Source organism: Carcharodon carcharias, chromosome 31, assembly GCF_017639515.1.
Source record: "Carcharodon carcharias isolate sCarCar2 chromosome 31, sCarCar2.pri, whole genome shotgun sequence".
In the NCBI taxonomy this organism is placed as follows: domain Eukaryota; kingdom Metazoa; phylum Chordata; class Chondrichthyes; order Lamniformes; family Lamnidae; genus Carcharodon; species Carcharodon carcharias.
Window position 1 is genome coordinate 32,625,460 of NC_054497.1, and position 22,813 is coordinate 32,648,272.

Below are 22,813 nucleotides of genomic sequence, written 5' to 3' on the forward strand. Positions count from 1 at the left end.
AGGGGCGGGGGATTGAGCAGGTGTGAAGGGGCAGGGGGTTTGTGCAGGTGTGAAGGGGGGTTTGTGCAGGTGTGAAGGGGCGGGGTGTTTGTGCAGGTGTGAAGGGGGGTTTGTGCAGGTGTGAAGGGGCGGGGGGTTTGTGCAGGTGTGGAGGGGGGGTTTGTGCAGGTGTGAAGGGGCGGGGGGATTGTGCAGGTGTGAAGGGGCGGGGGGAGTTGAACAGGTGTGAAGGGGGGGGAGTTGTGCAGGTGTGAAGGGGTGGGGTGTTGGGCAGGTGTGAAGGGGCAGGGTAGCTTGTGCAGGTGTGAAGGGGGGGGAGTTGTGCAGGTGTAAAGGGGCGGGGGGGATTGTGCAGGTGTGAAGGGGGGGGAGTTGTGCAGGTGTGAAGGGGCGGGGGGGTTTGTGCAGGTGTGAAGGGGCGAGGGGTTTGTGCAGGTGTGAAGGGGCGGGGGTGTTGTGCAGGTGTGAAGGGGCAGGGGGATTGTGCATGTGTGAAGTTGCGGGGGGATTGTGCAGGTGTGAAGGGGCGGGGGGATTGTGCAGGTGTGAAGGGGCGGGGGGATTGTGCAGGTGTGAAGTTGCGGGGGGAGTTTGTGCAGGTGTGAAGGGGCGGTGGGTTTGTGCAGGTGTGAAGGGGCGGTGGGTTTGTGCAGGTGTGAAGCGATGAGTTGTGCAGGTGTGAAGGGGCGGGGGGAGTTTGTGCAGTGTGAAGGGGGGGAGTTGTGCTGGTGTGAAGGTGCGGGGGGATTGAGCAGGTGTGAAGGGGCAGGGGTTGCGTGCTGGTGTGAAGGGGCAGGGGGAGTTGTGTAGGTGTGAAGGGGCGGGGGGATTGTGCAGGTGTGAAGGGGCGGGGGGAGTTTGTGCAGGTGTGAAGGGGCAGGGGGAGTTGTGTAGGTGTGAAGGGGCGGGGGGATTGTGTAGGTGTGAAGGGGCGGGGGGAGTTTGTGCAGGTGTGAAGGGGCGGGGGGAGTTGTGTAGGTGTGAAGGGGTGGGGGGATTGTGCAGGTGTGAAGGGGCGGGGGGAGTTTGTGCAGGTGTGAAGGGGCGGGGGGGGGTTGTGTAGGTGTGAAGGGGCAGGGGGGTTTGAGCAGGTGTGAAGGGGCAGGGGGTTTGTGCAGGTGTGAAGGTGCGGGGGGATTGAGCAGGTGTGAAGGGGCAGGGGTTTCGTGCTGGTGTGAAGGGACAGGGGGAGTTGTGTAGGTGTGAAGGGGCGGGGGGATTGTGCAGGTGTGAAGGGGCGGGGGGAGTTTGTGCAGGTGTGAAGGGGCCGGGGGAGTTGTGTAGGTGTGAAGGGGAGGGGGGTTTGTGCAGGTGTGAAGGGGCGGGGGGATTGAGCAGGTGTGAAGAAGCGGTGGGATTGAGCAGGTGTGAAGGGGCGGGGGATTGAGCAGGTGTGAAGTTGCGGGGGGATTTTGTGCAGGTGTGAAGGGGCAGGGGAGTTTTTGCAGGTGTGAAGGGGCGGGGGGATTGTGCAGGTGTGAAGGGGCGGGGGGAGTTTGTGCAGTGTGAAGGGGGGGAGTTGTGCTGGTGTGAAGGTGCGGGGGGATTGAGCAGGTGTGAAGGGGCAGGGGTTTCGTGCTGGTGTGAAGGGGCAGGGGGAGTTGTGTAGGTGTGAAGGGGTGGGGGGATTGTGCAGGTGTGAAGGGGCGGGGGTAGTTTGTGCAGCTGTTAAGGGGCGGGGGGAGTTGTGTAGGTGTGAAGGGGCGGGGGGATTGTGCAGGTGTGAATGGGCGGGGGGAGTTTGTGCAGGTGTGAAGGGGCGGGGGGAGTTGTGTAGGTGTGAAGGGGCGGGGGGTTTGAGCAGGTGTGAAGGGGCAGGGGGTTTGTGCAGGTGTGAAGGTGCGGGGGGATTGAGCAGGTGTGAAGGGGCAGGGGTTTCGTGCTGGTGTGAAGGGGCAGGGGGAGTTGTGTAGGTGTGAAGGGGCGGGGGGATTGTGCAGGTGTGAAGGGGCGGGGGGAGTTTGTGCAGGTGTGAAGGGGCGGGGGGAGTTTGTGCAGGTGTGAAGGGGCAGGGGGAGTTGTGTAGGTGTGAAGGGGAGGGGGGTTTGTGCAGGTGTGAAGGGGCGGGGGGATTGAGCAGGTGTGAAGGAGCCGGGGGATTGAGCAGGTGTGAAGGGGCGGGGGGATTGAGCAGGTGTGAAGGGGCGAGGGGATTGAGCAGGTGTGAAGTTGCGGGGGGGGTTTGTGCAGGTGTGAAGGGGCGGGGGAGTTTTTGCAGGTGTGAAGGGGCGGGGGGGATTGAGCAGCTGTGAAGTGGCGGGGGGAGTTGTGCAGGTGTGAAGGGGCGGGGGGAGTTGTGCAGGTGTGAAGGGGCGGGGGGAGTTGTGCAGGTGTGAAGGGGCGGGGGGATTGAGCAGGTGTGAAGGGGCAGGGGGTTTGTGCAGGTGTGAAGGGGCGGGGGGTTTGAGCAGGTGTGAAGGGGGGGTTTGTGCAGGTGTGAAGGGGGGAGTTTGTGCAGGTGTGAAGGGGCGGGGGGAGTTGTGTAGGTGTGAAGGGGCGGGGGCTTTGAGCAGGTGTGAAGGGGCAGGGGGAGTTGTGTAGGTGTGAAGGGGCGGGGGGAGTTTGTGCAGGTGTGAAGGGGCGGGGGGAGTTGTGTAGGTGTGAAGGGGAGGGGGGTTTGTGCAGGTGTGAAGGGGCAGGGGGAGTTGTGTAGGTGTGAAGGGGAGGGGGGTTAGTGCAGGTGTGAAGGGGCGGGGGGATTGAGCAGGTGTGAAGAAGCGGGGGGATTGAGCAGGTGTGAAGGGGCGAGGGGATTGAGCAGGTGTGAAGCTGCGGGGGGGTTTTGTGCAGGTGTGAAGGGGCAGGGGAGTTTTTGCAGGTGTGAAGGGGCGGGGGGATTGTGCAGGTGTGAAGGGGCGGGGGGAGTTTGTGCAGTGTGAAGGGGGGGAGTTGTGCTGGTGTGAAGGTGCGGGGGGATTGAGCAGGTGTGAAGGGGCAGGGGTTTCGTGCTGGTGTGAAGGGGCAGGGGGAGTTGTGTAGGTGTGAAGGGGCGGGGGGATTGTGCAGGTGTGAAGGGGCGGGGGGAGTTTGTGCAGCTGTTAAGGGGCGGGGGGATTTGTGTAGGTGTGAAGGGGCGGGGGGATTGTGTAGGTGTGAAGGGGCGGGGGGTTTGAGCAGGTGTGAAGGTGCGGGGGGATTGAGCAGGTGTGAAGGGGCAGGGGGTTTGTGCAGGTGTGAAGGTGCGGGGGGATTGAGCAGGTGTGAAGGGGCAGGGGTTTCGTGCTGGTGTGAAGGGGCAGCGGGAGTTGTGTAGGTGTGAAGGGGCGGGGGGATTGTGCAGGTGTGAATGGGCGGGGGGAGTTTGTGCAGGTGTGAAGGGGCGGGGGGAGTTGTGTAGGTGTGAAGGGGCGGGGGGTTTGAGCAGGTGTGAAGGGGCAGGGGGTTTGTGCAGGTGTGAAGGTGCGGGGGTTTGAGCAGGTGTGAAGGGGCAGGGGTTTCGTGCTGGTGTGAAGGGGCAGGGGGAGTTGTGTAGGTGTGAAGGGGCGGGGGGATTGAGCAGGTGTGAAGGGGCGGGGGGAGTTTGTGCAGCTGTTAAGGGGCGGGGGGATTTGTGTAGGTGTGAAGGGGCGGGGGGATTGTGTAGGTGTGAAGGGGCGGGGGGTTTGAGCAGGTGTGAAGGGGCAGGGGGTTTGTGCAGGTGTGAAGGTGCGGGGGGATTGAGCAGGTGTGAAGGGGCAGGGGTTTCGTGCTGGTGTGAAGGGGCAGGGGGAGTTGTGTAGGTGTGAAGGGGCGGGGGGATTGTGCAGGTGTGAAGGGGCGGGGGGGATTTTGTACAGGTGTGAAGGGGCGGGGGGAGTTTGAGCAGGTGTGAAGGGGCGGGGGGAGTTGTGTAGGTGTGAAGGGGAGGGGGGTTTGTGCAGGTGTGAAGGGGCGGGGGGATTGAGCAGGTGTGAAGGAGCGGGGGGATTGAGCAGGTGTGAAGGGGCGGGGGGATTGAGCAGGTGTGAAGAAGCGGGGGGATTGAGCAGGTGTGAAGGGGGGGGGGGATTGAGCAGGTGTGAAGGGGCGGGGGGAGTTGTGCAGGTGTGAAGGGGCGGGGGGAGTTGTGCAGGTGTGAAGGGGCGGGGGGGATTGAGCAGGTGTGAAGGGGCAGGGGGTTTGTGCAGGTGTGAAGGGGCGGGGGGTTTGAGCAGGTGTGAAGGGGCGGGGGGATTGTGCAGGTGTGAAGGGGGGAGTTGTGCAGGTGTGAAGGGGCGGGGGTTTGTGCAGGTGTGAAGGGGGGAGTTGTGCAGGTGTGAAGGGGCGGGGGTTTGTGCAGGTGTGAAGGGGTGGGTTTGTGCAGGTGTGAAGGGGGGAGTTGTGCAGGTGTGAAGGGGCGGGGGTTTGTGCAGGTGTGAAGGGGCGGGATTTTGTGCAGGTGTGAAGGGGCGGGGGGTTTGTGCAGGTGTGAAGGGGGGATTTGTGCAGGTGTGAAGGTGCGGGAGGTTTGTGCAGGTGTGAAGGAGCGGGGGGTTTGTGCAGGTGTGAAGGGGTGAGTTTGTGCAGGTGTGAAGGGGGGGTTTGTGCAGGTGTGAAGGGGCGGGAGGTTTGTGCAGGTGTGAAGGGGCGGGAGGTTTGTGCAGGTGTGAAGGGGTGGGTTTGTGCAGGTGTGAAGGGGGGAGTTGTGCAGGTGTGAAGGGGCGGGGGTTTGTGCAGGTGTGAAGGGGCGGGGGGTTTGTGCAGGTGTGAAGGGGGGGTTTGTGCAGGTGTGAAGGGGCGGGTGTTTTGTGCAGGTGTGAAGGGGGGGATTTGTGCAGGTGTGAAGGGGCGGGAGGTTTGTGCAGGTGTGAAGGGGGGATTTGTGCAGGTGTGAAGGGGCGGGGGGTTTGTGCAGGTGTGAAGGGGGGATTTGTGCAGGTGTGAAGGTGCGGGAGGTTTGTGCAGGTTTGAAGGAGCGGGGGGTTTGTGCAGGTGTGAAGGGGTGAGTTTGTGCAGGTGTGAAGGGGAGGTTTGTGCAGGTGTGAAGGGGCGGGGGGGTTTGTGCAGGTGTGAAGGGGCGGGAGGTTTGTGCAGGTGTGAAGGGGCGGGAGGTTTGTGCAGGTGTGGAGGGGTGGGTTTGTGCAGGTGTGAAGGGGGGAGTTGTGCAGGTGTGAAGGGGCGGGGGTTTGTGCAGTTGTGAAGGGGCGGGGGGGTTGTGCAGGTGTGAAGGGGGGGTTTGTGCAGGTGTGAAGGGGGGGTTTGTGCAGGTGTGAAGGGGGGGTTTGTGCAGGTGTGAAGGGGCGGGTGTTTTGTGCAGGTGTGAAGGGGGGGATTTGTGCAGGTGTGAAGGGGCGGGAGGTTTGTGCAGGTGTGAAGGGGCGGGAGGTTTGTGCAGGTGTGAAGGGGCGGGAGGTTTGTGCAGGTGTGAAGGGGCGGGAGGTTTGTGCAGGTGTGAAGGGGGGAGTTGTGCACGTGTGAAGGTGCGGGAGTTGTGCAGGTGTGAAGGGGGGGAGTTGTGCAGGTGTGAAGGGGTGGGGGAAGTTGTGCAGATGTCAAAGGGCAGGGGGAGTTGTGCACGTGTGAAGGGGCGGGGGTGTTTGTAGGTGTGAAGGGGCAGGTGGAGTTGTGCAGGTGTGAAGAGGTGGGGGACTTGTGCAGGTGTGAAGGGGCGGAGGGATTGTGCAGGTGTGAAGCAAGATAGCAGGGAGCAGAATTGGGACGGACATTGGGTGGTGGTCTGCAGACGAGTAAAGGGGTTCAGAGGGAGGGGTCAGTGGAGTCAATTGAGGATTCCTGGGGGGCATACAGTGGCTACCAGTGGTAGGGCGGGATGGTATTGCCTAAAGGGGTCGGTAGTAGCTGGTAGTGTGGGACGGTGGGAGTATCGTGGGTGTCTGGCCCTTTTGAATCCCTCCTGCCTATCTCCCCTTCAGCCTCGTCCTCTGAGATAGCAAAAAGTAAGCTGGGCCATCCAGGCCTGAGATCTCCAAAGGACGGCTGCCAAGGTCATGCAAGGCGACAGGGCCAACAGGACAGCAGTCTTCCTCCCCTTCTGCTGCAGATGTCAAGGGAGCAAGCCACCCCTGCCATGCAACTTTTATTAGCTCTGAACAAGAGTAATATGGACATGAAACGTTAACTCTGTTTCACACTCCACAAATGCTGCCATTTTCTGCTTTTATTTCAGATTTCTAGCAACAGCCAAGCTACGTCTTAGTGCTCAAAAACAAAAACAGAAATACCTGGAAAAACTCAGCAGGTCTGGCAGCATCGGCAGAGAAGAATAAAGTTGACATTTCGTGTCCTCATGACCCTTCAACACAAATAAGTAAAAATAGGAGAGGGGTGAAATATAAGCTGGTTTAAGGTGGGGTGAGAGAAGTGGGGGGTGGTGGTGTGGTTGTAGGGACAAGCAAGCAGTGATAGGAGCAGATAATCAAAAGATGTCACAGACAAAAGAACAAAGAGGTATTGAAGGTGGTGATATTATCTAAAAGAATTAAGAATGAATAGCAGGACACACAAGGTACAGCTCTAGTGGGGGTGGGTTAGAATAAGACTAAAAGGGCATAAAAGGTATAGATTTTAAAAAAATGGAAATAGGTGGGAAAAGAAAAATCTATATAAATTATTAGAAAAAAGAAAAGGAAGGGGGAAGAAATGGGAAGGGGGTGGGGATGGAGGAGGGAGTTCAAGATTTAAATTTGTTGAAGTAAATATTCAATACGGAAGGCTGTAAAGTGCCTAGTCAAAAGATGAGGTGATGTTCCTCCAGTTTGCGTTGGGCTTCACTGGAACAATGCAGCAAGCCAAGGACAGACATGTGGGCAAGACAGCAGGGTGGAGTGTTAAAATGGCAAGCGACAGGGAGGTTTGGGTCATTCTTGCGGACAGACTGCAGGTGTTCTGCAAAGTGGTCACGCAGTCTGCGTTTGGTCTCTCCAATGTAGAGGAGACCGCATTGGGAGCAACGAATGCAGTGGACTAAGTTGGGGGAAATGCAATTGAAATGCTGCTTCACTTGAAAGGAGTGTTTGGGCCCTTGGACGTTGAGGAGAGAGGAAGTGAAGGGGCAGGTGTTGCATTTTATGCATATGCATGGGGAAGTGCCGTAGGTGGGGTTTGAGGAGTAGGGGGTGATGGAGGAGTGGACCAGGGTGTCCCAGAGGGAACAATCCCTATGGAATGCCACCAGGGGGGGTGAAGGGAAGATGTGTTTGGTGGTGGCATTATGCTGGAGTTGGCGGAAATGACGGAGGATGATCCTGTGGATGCGGAGGCTGGTGGGGTGAAAAGTGAGGACTAGGGGGACCCTATCATGTTTCTGGGAGGGAGGAGAAGGCGTGAAGGCGGATGCGTGGGAGATGGGCCGGACACGGTTGAGGGCCCTGTCAACCACCGTGGGTGGAAAACCTTGGTTAAGGAAGAAGGAGGATATGTCAGAGGAACTGTTTTTGAAGGTAGCATCATCGGAACAGATGCGACGGAGGCGAAGGAACTGAGAGAATAGGATGGAGTCCTCACAGGAAGCGGGGTGTGAGGAGCTGTAGTCGAGCAGCTGTGGGAGTCGGTAGGCTTGTAATGGATATTGGTGGACAATCTATCACCAGAGAGGTCAAGGAAGGGAAGGGAAGGGAATTGTCAGAGATGGACCATGTGAAAATGATGGAGGGGTGGAGATTGAAAGAAAATTAATAAATTTTTCCAGGTCCCGACGAGAGCATGAAGCAGCACCGAAGTAATCATCGATGTACCGGAGAAAGAGTTGTGGGAGGGGGCTGCAGTAGGACTGGAACAAGGAATGTTCCACATACCCCATAAAGAGACAGGCATAGCTGGGGCCCATGCGGGTACCCATAGCCACACCTTTTATTTGGAGGAAGTGAGAGGAGTTGAAGGAGAAATTGTTCAGTGTGAGAACAAGTTCAGCCAGACGGAGGAGAGTAGTGGTGGATGGGGATTGTTCGGGCCTCTGTTCGAGGAAGAAGCTAAGGGCCATCAGACCATCCCGGTGGGGGATGGAGGTGTAGAGGGATTGGGCGTCCATGTGAAGAGGAGCCGGTTGGGGCCAGGAAACTGGAAATTGTTGATGTGATGTAAGGTGTCAGAGGAATCACGGATGTAGGTGGGAAGGGACTGGACAAGGGAAGGGAGAAGGGAGTCAAGATAACGAGAAATGAGTTCTGTGGGGCAGGAACAGGCTGACACGGTCGGTCTGCCGGGACGGTCCTGTTTGTGGATTTTGGGTAGGAGGTAGAAGCGGGCCGTCCGAGGTTGGGCGACTATCAGGTTGGAAGCTGTGGGAGGAAGATCTCCAGAGGAGATGAGGTCAGTGACAGTCCTGGAAACAATGGCTTGATGTTCAGTGGTGGGGTCATGGTCCAGGGAGAGGTAGGAGGAAGTGTCTGCGAGTTGACGCTCAGCCTCCGCGAGGTAGAGGTCAGTGCGCCAGACAACAACAGCACCACCCTTGTCAGCGGGTTTGATGACAACGTCAGGGTTGGACCTGAGAGAACCGAGGGCAGTAATTTCAGAGACAAACAGATTAGAATGGGTGAGAGGAGCAGAGAAATTGAGGCGACTAATGTCACGCCGACAGGTCCCAATGAAAAGATCAAGAGAAGGTAAGAATCCAGAGGGAGGGGTCCAGGTGGAGGGAAAGGATCCATTGAACGGGTAGAGGACTCCTGCACAAAGAAGTGAGCCCGGAGACGAAGACGGCGGAAGAAGACTTCAGCATCATGCCGAGCCCGAAAATCACTGAGATGAGGGCATAAGGGTATGAAACTAAATCCTTTGCTGAGCACTGAACGTTCAGCATCGGAGAGGGGAAGGTCAGGGGGTATAGTGAATACACGGCTGGGGCTGGGATTGGAAGATGGGGTGGGGACGGAGGGACAGGCAGGGGTGGAGGGTCCTAGATGGGTGTTGGTGTCGATGAGTTGTTGGAGCTTGCGTTCCTTAGCGCTTGAGAGAAAGAGAAAAAGTTTCTTGTTGAGGCGTCGGATGAGCCGAAGGATAAAATGAAACTGGGGGCACGCGCAGCTTTGAAAAAGGGTGCGGCGGTGCTGCTGGAGGGAGAGGTCGAGTGTGTTCACATGGCCGCGGATGGCACTGAGTGTGGATTTCAGAATGTGACGGGAACAGCAGTCCGAGAAACGTTTTATGTCCCGGAGATACCTGTAATCCTGGGTGGGTTCGAAACATGAGGGGTGGAATTTCAGTTAAAATCCACGTGGGGTAAGTCGGAGACGGAGACAGTCACTGAGAAAGGAGATATGGCTGTGAAAGCGGGTTTTTGTAAACACTTTGTCAAAATCTAGGAGAGAAATGGAAAGCAATGAAGGTGAACAAGGCAAAACAGAGATACGGAAATCCTGTCGGAGAGAAGAGCAAGGTAGGCATTTCGTGAAGAGAAGTGGCAGTCAATTAAACACAGAGACAGAAACAAAAAACTGGGATGCTGGAAATTCAAGACAAAAACAGAAATACCTGGAAAAACTCAACAGGAAACTTTTTCTCTTTCTCTCAAGTGCTAAGGAACGCAAGCTCCAACAACTCATCGACACCAACACCCATCTAGGACCCTCCACCCCTGCCTGTCCCTCCGTCCCCACCCCATCTTCCAATCCCAGCCCCAGCCGTGTATTCACTGTACCCCCTGACCTTCCCCTCTCCGGTGTTGAACGTTCAGTGCTCAGCAAAGGATTTAGTTTCATACCCTTATGCCCTCACCTCAATGAATTTCGGGCTCAGCACGATGCTGAACTCTTCTTCCGCCGCCTTCGTCTCCGGGCTCACTTCTTTGGGCAGGAGTCCTCTCCCCATTCAACGGGTCCTTTTACCCACCTCCCTCCACCTGGACCCCTCCCTCTGGATTCTTACCTTCTCTTGATGTTTTCATTGAGAACTGTTGGTGTTGACATTAGTCATCTCAATTTCTCTGCTCCTCTCACCCATTCTAACCTGTCTCTCTCTGAACTTACTGCACTCGGTTCTCTCAGGTCCAACCCTGACATTGTCATCAAACCAGCTGACAAGGGTGGTGCTGTTGTTGTCTGGCGCACTGACCTCCACCTCGCGGAGGCTGAGCATCAACTCGCAGACACTTCCTCCTACCTCTCTCTGGCCCATGACCCCACCACTGAACATCAAGCCATTGTTTCCAGGACTGTCACTGATCTCACCTCCTCTGGAGATCTTCCTCCCACAGCTTCCAACCTGATAGTCGCCAACCTCGGACGGCCCGCTTCTATCTCCTATCCAAAATCCACAAACAGAACTCTCCCGGCAGACCGATCGTGTCAGCCTGTTCCTGCCCCATGGAACTCATTTCTCATTATCTTGACTCCCTTCTCTCTCTCCTTGTCCAGTCCCTTCCCACCTACATCCGTGATTCCTCTGACACCTTACGTCATATCAACAATTTCCAGTTCCCTGGCCCCAACTGCTTCCTCTTCACCATGGACATCCAATCCCTCTACACCTCCATCCCCCACCAGGATGGTCTGAGGGCTCTCCGCTTCTTCCTCGAACAGAGGCCCGAACAATCCCCATCCACCACTACTCTCCTCCGTCTGGCTAAACTTGTTCTCACACTTAACAATTTCTCCTTAAACTCCTCTCACTTCCTCCAAATAAAAGGTGTGGCTATGGGTACCCGCATGGGCCCCAGCTATGCTTGTCTCTTTATGGGGTACGTGGAACATTCCTTGTTCCAGTCCTACTCCGGCCCCCTCCCACAACTCTTTCTCCGGTACATCGATGATTATTTCGGTGCTGCTTCATGCTCTCGTCGGGACCTAGAAAAAATTATTAATTTTGCTTCCAATCTCCACCCCTCCATCATTTTCACATGGTCCATCTCTGACACTTCCCTTCCCTTCCTTAACCTCTCTGTCTCAATTTCTGGTGAAAGACTGTTCACCAATATCCATTACAAGCCTACCAACTCCCACAGCTACCTCGACTACAGCTCCTCAGACCACGCTTTCTGTAAGGACTCCATCCCATTCTCTCAGTTCCTTCGCCTCCGTCGCATCTGTTCTGATGATGCTACCTTCAAAAACAGTTCCTCTGACATGTCTTCCTTCTTCCTTAACCAAGGTTTTCCACCCACAGTCGGTGACAGGGCCCTCAACCGTGTCCGGCCCATCTCCCGTGCATCTGCCTTCATGCCTTCTCCTCCCTCCCAGAAACATGATAGGGTCCCCCTTGTCCTCATTTATCACCCCACCAGCCTCCACATTCAAAGGATCATCCTCCGCCATTTCCGCCAACTCCAGCATGATGCCACCACCAAACACATCTTCCCTTCACCCCCCCCCAGCGGCATTCCATAGGGATCGTTCCCTCCAGGACAGCCTGGTCCACTCCTCCATCACCCCCTACTCCTCAACCCCCACCTACTGCACTTCCCCATGCCCACGCAAAAGATGCAACACCTGCCCCTTCACTTCCTCTCTCCTCACCGTCTAAGGGCCCAAACACTCCTTTCAAGTGAAGCAGAGTTTCACTTGCATTTCCCCCAACTTAGTCTACTGCATTCTTTGCTCCAAATGCAGTCTCCTCTACATTGGAGAGACCAAATGCAGACTGGGTGACCGCTTTGCAGAACACCTTTGGTCTGTCTGCAAGAATGATCCAGACCTCCCTTTCGCCTGCCATTTTAACACTCCACCCTGCTCTCTTGCCCACATGTCTGTCCTTGGCTTGCTGCATTGTTCCAGTGAAACTCACCGCAAACTGGAGGAACAGCACCTCATCTTCTGACTAGGTACTTCACAGCCTTCCGGACTGAATGTTGAGTTCAACAACTTTAGATCTTGAACTCCCTCTTCCATCCCCACCCCCTTCCCGTTTCTTCCCCCTCCCTTTTGTTTTTTACAAAAATTTATATAGATTTTTCTTTTCCCACCTATTTCCATTTTTTTTAAATCTATACCTTATATGCCCTTTTAGTCTTATTTCACTCCATCCCCACTAGAGCTATCTGTACCTTGCCTGTCCTGCCATTCATTCTTAATTAGCACATTCTTGTAGATAATATCACCACCTTCCACACCTCTTTGTTCTTTTGTCTGTGACATCTTTTGATTATCTGCTCCTATCACTGCTTGCTTGTCCCTACAACCACCCCACCACGACTTCTCTCCCCCCACCTTAAACCAGCTTATATTTCACCCCTATCCTGTTTTTACTTAGTTGTGTTGAAGGGTCATGAGGACTCGAAATGTCAACTTTGTTCTTCTCTGCCGATGCTGCCAGACCTGCTGAGTTTTTCCAGCTATTTCTGTTTTTGTTTTGGATTTCCAGCATCCGCAGTTTTTTGTTTTTATCTAAGTCTTGGTGCTTGTTGGAAAGTTCTGGCGATGAGGCATTCTGCCAAATGACTTTGACAGTCTGCTCGGGGAACCATCCCACAGGATCCACCCTCACCTTTTCCCTCAGGGTCTCTAAGACGTTACGTGTCGACCACTGCCTGATGGACTTGTGGTCAAAGCTGTTTCTCTGCATAAATTTTTCCACAAGGGACAGGTGGTACGGCATGATCCGACTACTTGGAGCGTTCCGCGGCAGCGTGGCCAGACCCATCCTTCGCAACACCTGGGACAGGTAGAACCTCAGCAAGTAGTGACACTTGGTGTTTGCATACTGAGGGTCTATGCAGCCACTATGTTTTTTTTCCCCTTATCTAGAGGCTTGTACCTATGTCCCTGTGAATGCAGTTCATTTTCATTTTCCAGATAAAACAGAAGCTGGCTTGGATGATTACCATGGCACAGGATTGGGGCCTGGGTCTGAAGCTGAGGACTGGGCAGCAGTGCCATAAGAAATCTAATGATCTCACACAGGTGGTGAAAGTCAGCAAATGCATCTCCACAAAACGTACCCAACATTGCCCTCATCCTGATGGCCACCTTTGTGTGTGGCTGCGTCAAGCTGTGTGTAGACCCTCGGTACGCAAACACCAAGTGTCACTTGTGTAGAGACAAGCATGGAGACAGCTCTTTGCTTAGACCTTAAACTGTATATATGTATATAGTTATTAATAGTCAGTAAAGATTTAGTGTTCAATTATACAAGACTCAGAATCCCTTCGTGAAACCAACATCTTACACCTCGTATATGCAGCCATCAAGTGGTTTATCCTTATCTCAGGTATGTGTCCTGTAGAGCACAGTGTGTCACGTCACAGAACTGCTCAGGGTGAACCTCGACAAAAACTACAGCAACTCTCTCCAGACCTTCTCTGCAAAGGCACATTCCACAAGGAGGTGAACAACGGTCTTGTCCCCACCACAGCCACCTCGAGGGCAACGTGCAGAGGGGGTGTAGGAAGGATCTGAAGGGGAGGGCCTTTCTCACCACCAGCAAAGATACATGATGGTGCTAGTGCTGCTCAGTGCACCCCACCCTCATCAATCACACAGCAGCACCCCCTGGAAATCAGGACTCGGGACTAACATCCAGATTCTCCACCTTACCCTCAAACAGCTCCCGATGCTGCAACCTCCCACCCACCTGTCCCTGTCCCCATGTAGTTTCAACGATGGCAGATGCATCACCCAAACACAGTGCAACACAGCCAATGACTGTTACTTTCAGGGGTTAATTTCAGCAGCCCCAATTTCTCCTTTCACCACCTGTCCGTTAACAGAAAGGCATTGTTAGGAAATAGCTTACGTCTGTTATGTGTGTATTTGGGTGTGTCAGGAATGAAGTTTGATTTATATTTCTGTATTTGTGTGTTAAGAAAGGGAGAATTTGAGTTTTAATTTCACTTTCAAAGATGCCTGCAGAGTAACGAAATTTTATGACTCTTGAAGGGAAGGTGTAACAAACAAGATAGGAAAAATACTGTGCTGTTTCCTAGCGACAGCAGGCTCCACAGAGACAGAAAAGTAGTTTCAGTTCAGTTTGAGGGCAGCTGGTCAGTGGGATCCAAGGTTGAAAGGAGTTGCCAGCAGAAGCAACATTAGAAAAGGGCAGATAGTAAATACCAAAGTCAAGTTGGAAGCAGCGGCCAGGAGGACAAGAGGGGTAACTGCAGAGTAAGCCGGTTTCCCCAAAGAACAGAAGCTCAAAGTCGCCAATGCCAGGGAGTGAAACAGGAAAGGGCCCTAGAGGAAAGTTCAGACAAAGGACAAGGACAGAAAGCTGGAAAAGGTCCTGTTCTATAGAAGTGAAGAGCAGAGAGGAAGGGTGCAAGCTTAAAGAGAAGAAAGCTGCAGGAAGCAGAGTTAAAGTAAAAAACATATTGTGAGAAGCCCGAAGATCCAAGCAGACAGCTGGAGGTCTAACTCTTTACTATGGGCATGTGCAGAAGTGAAATTCAAACGCTGGAGGTGGACCCTTATGGAAAGTATCTGAGAGAGAGTGTCATTTGGGAAAAGATTTCAAAGTGAGTTCTTTGGGAACGTAGATTGGAAACCCTTGTGTGGGAGGCGGAGTTCAATGAGACTGGTTCGCTCACAGTATGATAAGCATCTGGAGGGAGCTGAGCAGAGATCCATAGCATCTGGTTGAGGCACCACCTGTCACTTGGTTTCAGATTGTGATGTGTCTGACCACAGGGTGCTTGCAGGTTTACTTAAACTGTGTGCTTATTGTGAACATTAGAGCATAGGATAGCTTTTATAACTTGTGTTATCTTTACAAATCTGTATATATCTGTGAAGGTACAGTTGTGGATGAATGATTATTTTAATATAGTTCATCTTTTCCTGTTTAATAAATGTATTATTCTTCTGTTAAAAGTTCATCAGCTGACTCTTGTTACTCTGTTCAGTAACTACTCTCCATGTAGCTAAACAAAGAAAAAATATTTAGGATCTATCAAGCCGGGTTCCACCCTGGGATCTGACTTGACCAATAGTAACATAAGCTGGCATCATAACAGTGTTTTGATTTGCTTCCCCCTTTATAAGTGGTGGCGTATTTCCCAACCGTTCAGTTTCAGTGTGATCCAATTTCTGTTAATAACCCCACAGCAAACTTGGGATAGGATGAACTCAGAGGGTTGGTTTATTTACACACACTCAAACACGGGAGGAATGTTGCCTCTTTTTCACTCACATTAAAAGAGGGATAGAGAAAGAAAGATTTACGGGGCAAAGACCACAGAGCAAAGAATTATTGTTTTACGTGAGTCCAGATTCCAGAATCAAAGCCCAATGATGTATTCCTTCACCAATGTCGGCAGGTTGAGACTGATGCTGGATAATTCACTTTTTCAGTAAAGTTGACTTCCACGTTGAGGATTCATCTCTGTGTACCTGTCTTATAGGCGACGGTACAGAAGTTCCAGTCAAAACAATGTAGGGGCCAGGCATTCAAATCTGGACAAAGCCCCTTTTCTGTGCTGCTGCTGGACCGATGGAAAGATGGCAGAATGAGGTTCCTTAATACCACAAGGCAATATTACTGGTTCCACTAGTGAGGGGATCATGTCACATGATTCCCACCTCTCCACTTTGGCTTTGGCAAAGATTGAGTATCCCTTTGTCTGGGTCTCTGAGATTGTTAATGTTCCAACGATTCAGCCTTAAAGGGAAGCTCTGTGGTCCTTTGTCCTGGCAAATGAATTGGCTCTGTTTGGCCAGGCCTGGCTTACAAAATGTAGATGGCCCTTGTGCAGATCTCTTTGAATTTGGTATCCGCAGCTCACAGGGGGTCGTTAGAGTCTCTTCAAAGACAATAAGGTGCAAATTTCTTCAATACTGCCAAATAGCCCCTTTTGTTCTGGCTCAAAGACAGATATAGCTTCTGCCATTTTCAAAAAGATCATTGTCCACTGTCCTCAGATATTGAAGTAGTACATATCCAAATGCAGCAAGACCTGGACAATATCCAGGCTTGGGCTGACAAGTGGCAATTAACACTCGTGCCTCACAAGTGCCAGGTAATGACCATCTCCAAAAAAAGAGAATCTAACCATTGCCCCTTGATGTTCAATGGCATTACCATCACTGAATCCCCCACTATCAACATCCTGGGAGTTACCATTGACCAGAAACTGAACTGGACTAGTCATATAAATACTGTGGCTACAACAGCAGGTCAGAGGCTACGAATCCTGCATCGAGTAACTCACCCCTGACTCCCCAAAACCTGTCCATCATCTACAAGGCAAAAGTTAGGAGTGTGATGGAATACTCTCCACTTGGCTGGATGAGTGCAGCTCCAACAACTCTCAAGCAGGTTGACACCATCCAGGACAAAGCAGCCCACTTGATTGGCACCTCTTTGACAAACATTCACTCCCTCCACCACCAAACGCACAGTAGCAGCAGTGTGTACCATCTACAAGATGCACTGCAGCAACTCACCAATGCTCCTTAGACAGCACCTCCCAAACCCATGACCACTATCATCGAAAAGGACAAGGGCAGCAGATAGATGGGAACACCATCACCTGGATGTTCCCCTCCAAGTCACACACCACCCTGACTTGGAAATATATCGCCGTTCTTTCACTGTCGCTGGGTCAAAAACCTGGAACACCCTCACTAACACCACTGCGAGTGTACCGATACCACATGGACTGCAGCGGTTCAAGAAGCAGCTCACCACCACCTTCTCAAGGATGGGCAATAAATGCTGGCCCAGCCAGCAATGCCTAAATCCTGTAAATGATTTTAAATATTCCACGAGGAAAGGCATCATCACCCTCATCTATCAGCAGAAATGGGAAAGGGAGGAAATTAGAAATTGGCGAACCATTTCACTGTTGAATGTGGACTATAAAATACTGTGCAAGGTCATCGCCAATCGTGTCTGGCATTGGTGATTTACCCTGACCAGACCTGTGCTGAACCCGGCAGAAAAATCTCTGAGAGGCAATCATGTCCCTGAGTAGCACAGAGCTATGTTTGTGATAGGGGTGTGAATCTAACTGCTCTACACAAACTCTGTAGCACAGTTTCATTCAATGGGTGGGAATCAGAAAGCTTTCCAATTAAATCTGGAGTCAGGCAGGGCTGCCGATACCTTATCCCCTTCACAGTCAGGTCAGACTGCCAGACTGCTGGGGATATGGTTCAGAGGGATCGGGGCATGTGTCAGAAACTGGAAGGAGCGAGTGTCTATGGTGAAAAGAAAACTGGGCACATGGGTGTGACGCTCCCTCTCCATTGCGGGTAAGAACCTGGTCATCAGGTGTGAGGCACTCTCGCTGTTGCAGGTCTGGCCCATTCCAGACTCCCACGTGATGGCGATCACCCAAGTCATCTTCCGCTTTATCTAAATTGTCAAAAATGGATCGTGTTCACAAGGACGCAATGTACAGACCTCTAAATAAAGAGGGAAAAAATGTGCCCAACATCGCCCTCATACTGATGACCACCTTTGTGTGTGGCTGCATCAAGCTGTATGTAGACCCTCAGTACGCAAACACAAGTGTCACTATGTGCTGAGGTTCTACCTGTCCCCAGTGTTGCGAAGGATGGGTCTGGCCACGCTGCCGCGGAACGCTCCAAGTAGTTGGACCGAGCCGTAACAACTGTCCCTTGTGGAAAAATTTATGCAAAGAAACAGCTTTGACCACAAGTCCATCAGGCAGTAGTCGGCACGTAACGTCTTAAAGGCCCTGCAGGGAAAGGAGAGGGTGGATCCTGTGGGATGGTTCCCCGAACAGACTGTCAAAGTCATTTGGCAGAATGCCTCATCGCCAGAACTTTCCAACAAGCACCAGCTTCGCTGGTGGTGAGAAAGGCCCTCCCTATCAGATCCTTCCTACGCACCAGGATTCTCAACCCCTCTGCACATTGCTCTCGAGGTGGCTGTGGTGGGGACAAGACTGTTGTTCACCTCCTTGTGGAATTTGCCTTTGCAAAGAAGGTCTGGAGAGAAATGCAGTGGTTTCTGTCGAGGTTCATCCCGAGCAGTTCTGTGGCACAGGACTCTGTGATCTACGGGCTGTTCCCAGGGACACACACCAAGACAAACATCAACTGCAAGCTGGAGGATCATCAACTCGGTGAAAGACGCTCTTTGGTCTGCCCAAAACTTGGTCCATGCAAAGAGTTGTCCCTGACCGAGTGTTGCAGACTGGCACATGCCAAAGTCCAGGACTACGAGCTGAGGGACGCACTAAAGCTTGGGGCAGCCACTGCAAAGGCGCAATGGGGAAAGGTCACTGTCTAAGAGCTTTCACAGTGCACTGAGTAGCCTGGAATTATATAGTTTCCTTGAGCTGTGTGACTCACATTGAATGTATGCTGTGAATATTACATGTATCACAATTGTATTGCAGCACCTCAGAGTGCAACATGATCTACATGGTAAAGTGGAATATGATTGCACTTTTTGTGATGGCCATTTTAAAATGTTTTATAATGTTCTTTCAGATATTTTATGGATAAAATATATTTTTCCAAAAAAAAGCGTCTTCAACAATTGCACTGTATACGTTGTGTAACTGACGGGCAATGGGAAATTTTGAGAAATAGTCACATGGGAGAACAAGTTAAAGGCTTGAGGGGAACAATCTAGGAGTCTTTTGAGGGAATTTTGGAAGATTACAACCAATGCATCTATTTTCTCTGCAGCCACTTCTTTTCAGACCCAAGGAGGCAGGCCATCAAGTCCAGGAGGATTGTCAGCCTTTAGTTCTAAGTTTTCCCAGTACCTTTTCTGCAGTGATTGTAATTGTTTTAAGTTCCTCCCTCTCTTTTTGATCTTCAAGCACTCTTGGGATTTCTTTTGCTTCTACTACTGTGAAACCAGGCACTGAATACCAGCTCAATGCTTCTGCCATTCCTTTGTTTCCATTATTATTACCCCAGTGTCACCCTGTAAGGGACTGTTATGGAGGGGGACAAACTGAACTACTTTATTTTTCTCCCATATGTCCATGAGCAGAGGTGCTTTGACTTTTGAAATAGACTGTGGTATGTTTCCTCAAACCCTCTGTGAATTTAATTTAAAAGTCACTCTCAGCAAACTCTCTTTAGGCTTAAATCAGAGGTTTTTGTTAATTCATGCATTCAAACCTGGGGGATGATCGCAACTACTTGTACACACACAACCTGACAAGGTGGCAATAGGAAAGAAAAGACTCTTACAACTAGGAATATCTTAGAACAAAGAAAAATCGAAGACAGGAATATTAATTCCCATGACTGTTAGAGTCCAGAATATCAGAGTCTAGTGAGGGTTCCTGAGCGTAGGAATTAAAAGTTCAGGCAGGTTCAACTAACTGAAAGCAGGGATTGCTGAATTTCTCTTCAAGGAATGCCTACCTTGAAGAAGTTTTGCTCTTCTCTCCATCAGGATTTCCGTATCTCTCTTTTGCCTTGTTCAACTTCATTGCTTTCCATTTCACTCCTGGTTTTGGACAAGGTGTTTACTAAAACCCGCTTTCACAGCCATATCTCCTTTCTCAGTGACTGTCTCCATCTCCGACTTACCCGATGTGGATTTCAACTGAAGTTCCATCCCTCGTGTTTCGGGCCCACCTAGGATTACAGGTATCTCCGGGACATAAAACGTTTCTCGGACTGCTGTTCCCGTCACATTCTGAGATCCACTCTCAGTGCCTGGCGCCGCCATATGAACACACTCGACCTCTCCCTCCAGCAGCACCGCCGCACCCTTTTTCAAAGCTGTACGTGCCCCCATCTTAATTTTATTCTTTGTCTCATCCGACTGCTCAACAAGGAACTTTGTCTCCTTCTTTCAGGTGCAAAGGAACGCAAGCTCCAACAACTCATCGAAACCAACACCCATCCAGGACCCTCCACCCCTGCCTGTCCCTCCGTCCCCACCCTTTCTTCCAGTCCCAACCCCAGCCGTGTATTCACTATACCCCCTGACCTTCCCCTCTCCGATGCTGAACATTCAGTGCTCAGCAAAGGATTTAGTTTCATACCCTTATGCCCTCACCTCAATGAATTTCGGGCTCGGCATGATGCTGAACTCTTCTTCTACCGCCTTCATCTCCGTGCTCACTTCTTTGGGCAGGAGTCCTCTCCCCATTCAATGGATCCTTTTACCCACCTCCAATATTCTCCCTCCACCTGGACCCCTCCCTCTGGATTCTTACCTCTTGATCTTTTCATTGAGAACTGTTGGTCTTGACATTAGTCATCTTAACTTCTCTGCTCCTCTCACCCATTCTAACCTGTCTCTCTCTGAATTTGCTGCAATCCGTTCTCTCAGGTCATCAAACCCGCTGACAAGGATGGTGCTGTTGTTGTCTGGCGCACTGACCTCTACCTCGCAGAGGCTGAGCGTCAACTCGCAGACACTTCCTCCTACCTCTCCCTGGACCATGACCCACCACTGAACATCAAGCCATTGTTTCCGGGACTGTTACCGACCTCATCTCCTCTGGAGATCTTCCTCCCACAGCTTCCAACCTGATAGTCGCCCAACCTCGGACGGCCCGTTTCTACCTCCTACCCAAAATCCACAAACAGGACTGTCCTGGCAGACTGATCGTGTCAGCCTATTCCTGCCCCATGGAACTCATTTCTCATTATCTTGACTCCCTTCTCTCTCCACTTGTCCAGTCCCTTCCCACCTACATCCGTGATTCCCCTGACACCTTATGTAACATCAACAATTTCCAGTTCCCTGGCCCCAACCGCCTCCTCTTCACATGGACCTCTACACTTCCATCCCCCACCGGGATGGTCTGATGGCTCTCCGCTTCTTCCTTGAACAGACGCCTGAACATTCCCCATCCACCACTACTCTCCTCCGTCTGGCTAAACTTGTTCCCACACTTAACAATTTCTCCTTAAACTCCTCTCGCTTCCTCCAAATAAAAGGTGTGGCTATGGGTACTCGCATGGGCCCCAGCTATGCCTGTCTCTTTATGGGGTATGTGGAACATTCCTTGTTCCAGTCCTACTCCGGCCCATCCCACAACTCTTTCTCCGGTACATCGATGATTGCTTCGGTGCTGCTTCATGCTCTCGTCGGGACCTGGAAAAATTTAATTTTGCTGCCAATTTCCACCCCTCCATCATTTTCACATGGTCCATCCCTGACATTTCCCTTCCCTTTCTTGACCTCTCTGTCTCAATTTCTGGTGATAGACTGTCCACCAATATCCATTACAAGCCTACTGACTCCCACAGCTACCTCGACTACAGCTCCTCACACCCCGCTTCCTGTAAGGACTCCATCCCATTCTCTCAGTTCCTTTGCCTTCGTCGCATCTGTTCTGATGATGCTACCTTCAAAAACAGTTCCTCTGACATGTCTTCCTTCTTCCTTAACCAAGGTTTTCCACCCATGGTGGTTGACAAGACCCTCAACCATGTCCGGCCCATCTCCCGCGCATCCGCTCTCACACCTTCTTCTCCTTCTCAGAAACATGATAGAGTTCCCCCTTGTCCTCACTTCTCACCCCACTAGCCTCTGCATTCAAAGGATCATCCTCCGCCATTTCTGCCAACTCCAGCATGATGCCACCACCAAACACATCTTCCCTTCACCCCCCCCGCCATTTCGTAGGGATCGTTCCCTCCGTGACACCCTGGTCCACTCCTCCATCACCCCCTACTCCTCAACCCCTTCCATGGCACCTGCCCATGCAACCACAGAAGATGCAACACCTGCCCCTTTACTTCCCCTCTCCTCACCGTCCAAGGGCCCAAACACTCATTTCAAGTGAAGCAGCATTTCACTTGCACTTCCCCCAACTTAGTCTACTGCATTCGTTGCTCCCAATGCGGTTTCCTCTATATTGGAGAGACCAAACGTAAACTGGGTGACCGCTTTGTAGAACACCTTCAGTCTGTCCGCAAGCATGACCCAAACCTCCCTGTCGCTTGCCATTTTAACACTCCACCCTGCTCTCACGCCCACATGTCCGTCCTTGGCTTGCTGCATTGTTCCAGTGAAGCTCAACGCAAACTGGAGTTGACAGCACATCATCTTCCGACTAGGCACTTTACAGCCTTCCGGACTGAATATTGAGTTCAACAATTTTACATCATGAACTCTCTCCTCCATCCCCACCTCCTTTCTGATTTTCCCCCTCCTTTTTGTTTTTTCCAATAATTTATATAGATTGTTCTTTTCCCACCTATTTCCATTATTTTTAAATGTATTTCCACCCATTGTTTTATCTCTACCTTTTAGCCTTTTTCAATTCCTTCACCCCACCCCATCCCCACTAGGGCTATCTGTACCTTGCTTGTCCTGCTTTCTACTATTAATTAGCACATTCTTTTAGATAATATCACCACCTTCAACACCTCTTTGTCCTTTTGTCTGTGACATCTTTTGGTTATCTCCACCTATCATTGGCCCTCTATCCAGCTCTACTTGTCCCACCCCCCCCACCCCTTAAACCAGCTTATATTTCACCCCTTTTCTATTTTTCCTTAGTTCTGTTGAAGAGTCATGCGGACTTGAAACATTAACTGTGTTCCTCTCCACAGATGCTGCCAGACCTGCTGAGTTTTTCCAGGTATTTTTGTTTTTGTTTTGAATTCCTTCGAAGTTGGAGATGACACAGCAAGATGAAGTTGGTATGCACTGTTCTTCGACCTTTGCAAACCCCTTTGAGTTCCTCAATGTTTTCTGAGGTCAATAGTTTCACATTCAGCTTCCAAGTCCCCTAGCCAACCCTCTCGTCTTCTTGTAAGACACTGGGGATAACCTCCATCCTGTTGTGTAGTACTACCGCTGTACTAAATAGGATAGATTTCAAGCAGATCTAGCAACTCAAGACTGGGCATCCATGAGGCACTGTAGGACTTCAGCAGCAGCAAAATTATACTCAAACGCAATCTGTAAGCTCATGGCCCGGCATATCCACACTCTATCATTACCATCAAGCCAGGAGATCAACCCTGGTTCAATGAAAAGTGCAGGAACGCAAATCAGGAGCAGCACCAGGCATACTTAAAAATGTGTCAACCTGGTGAAGCTATAACACAGGACTACCTGCGTG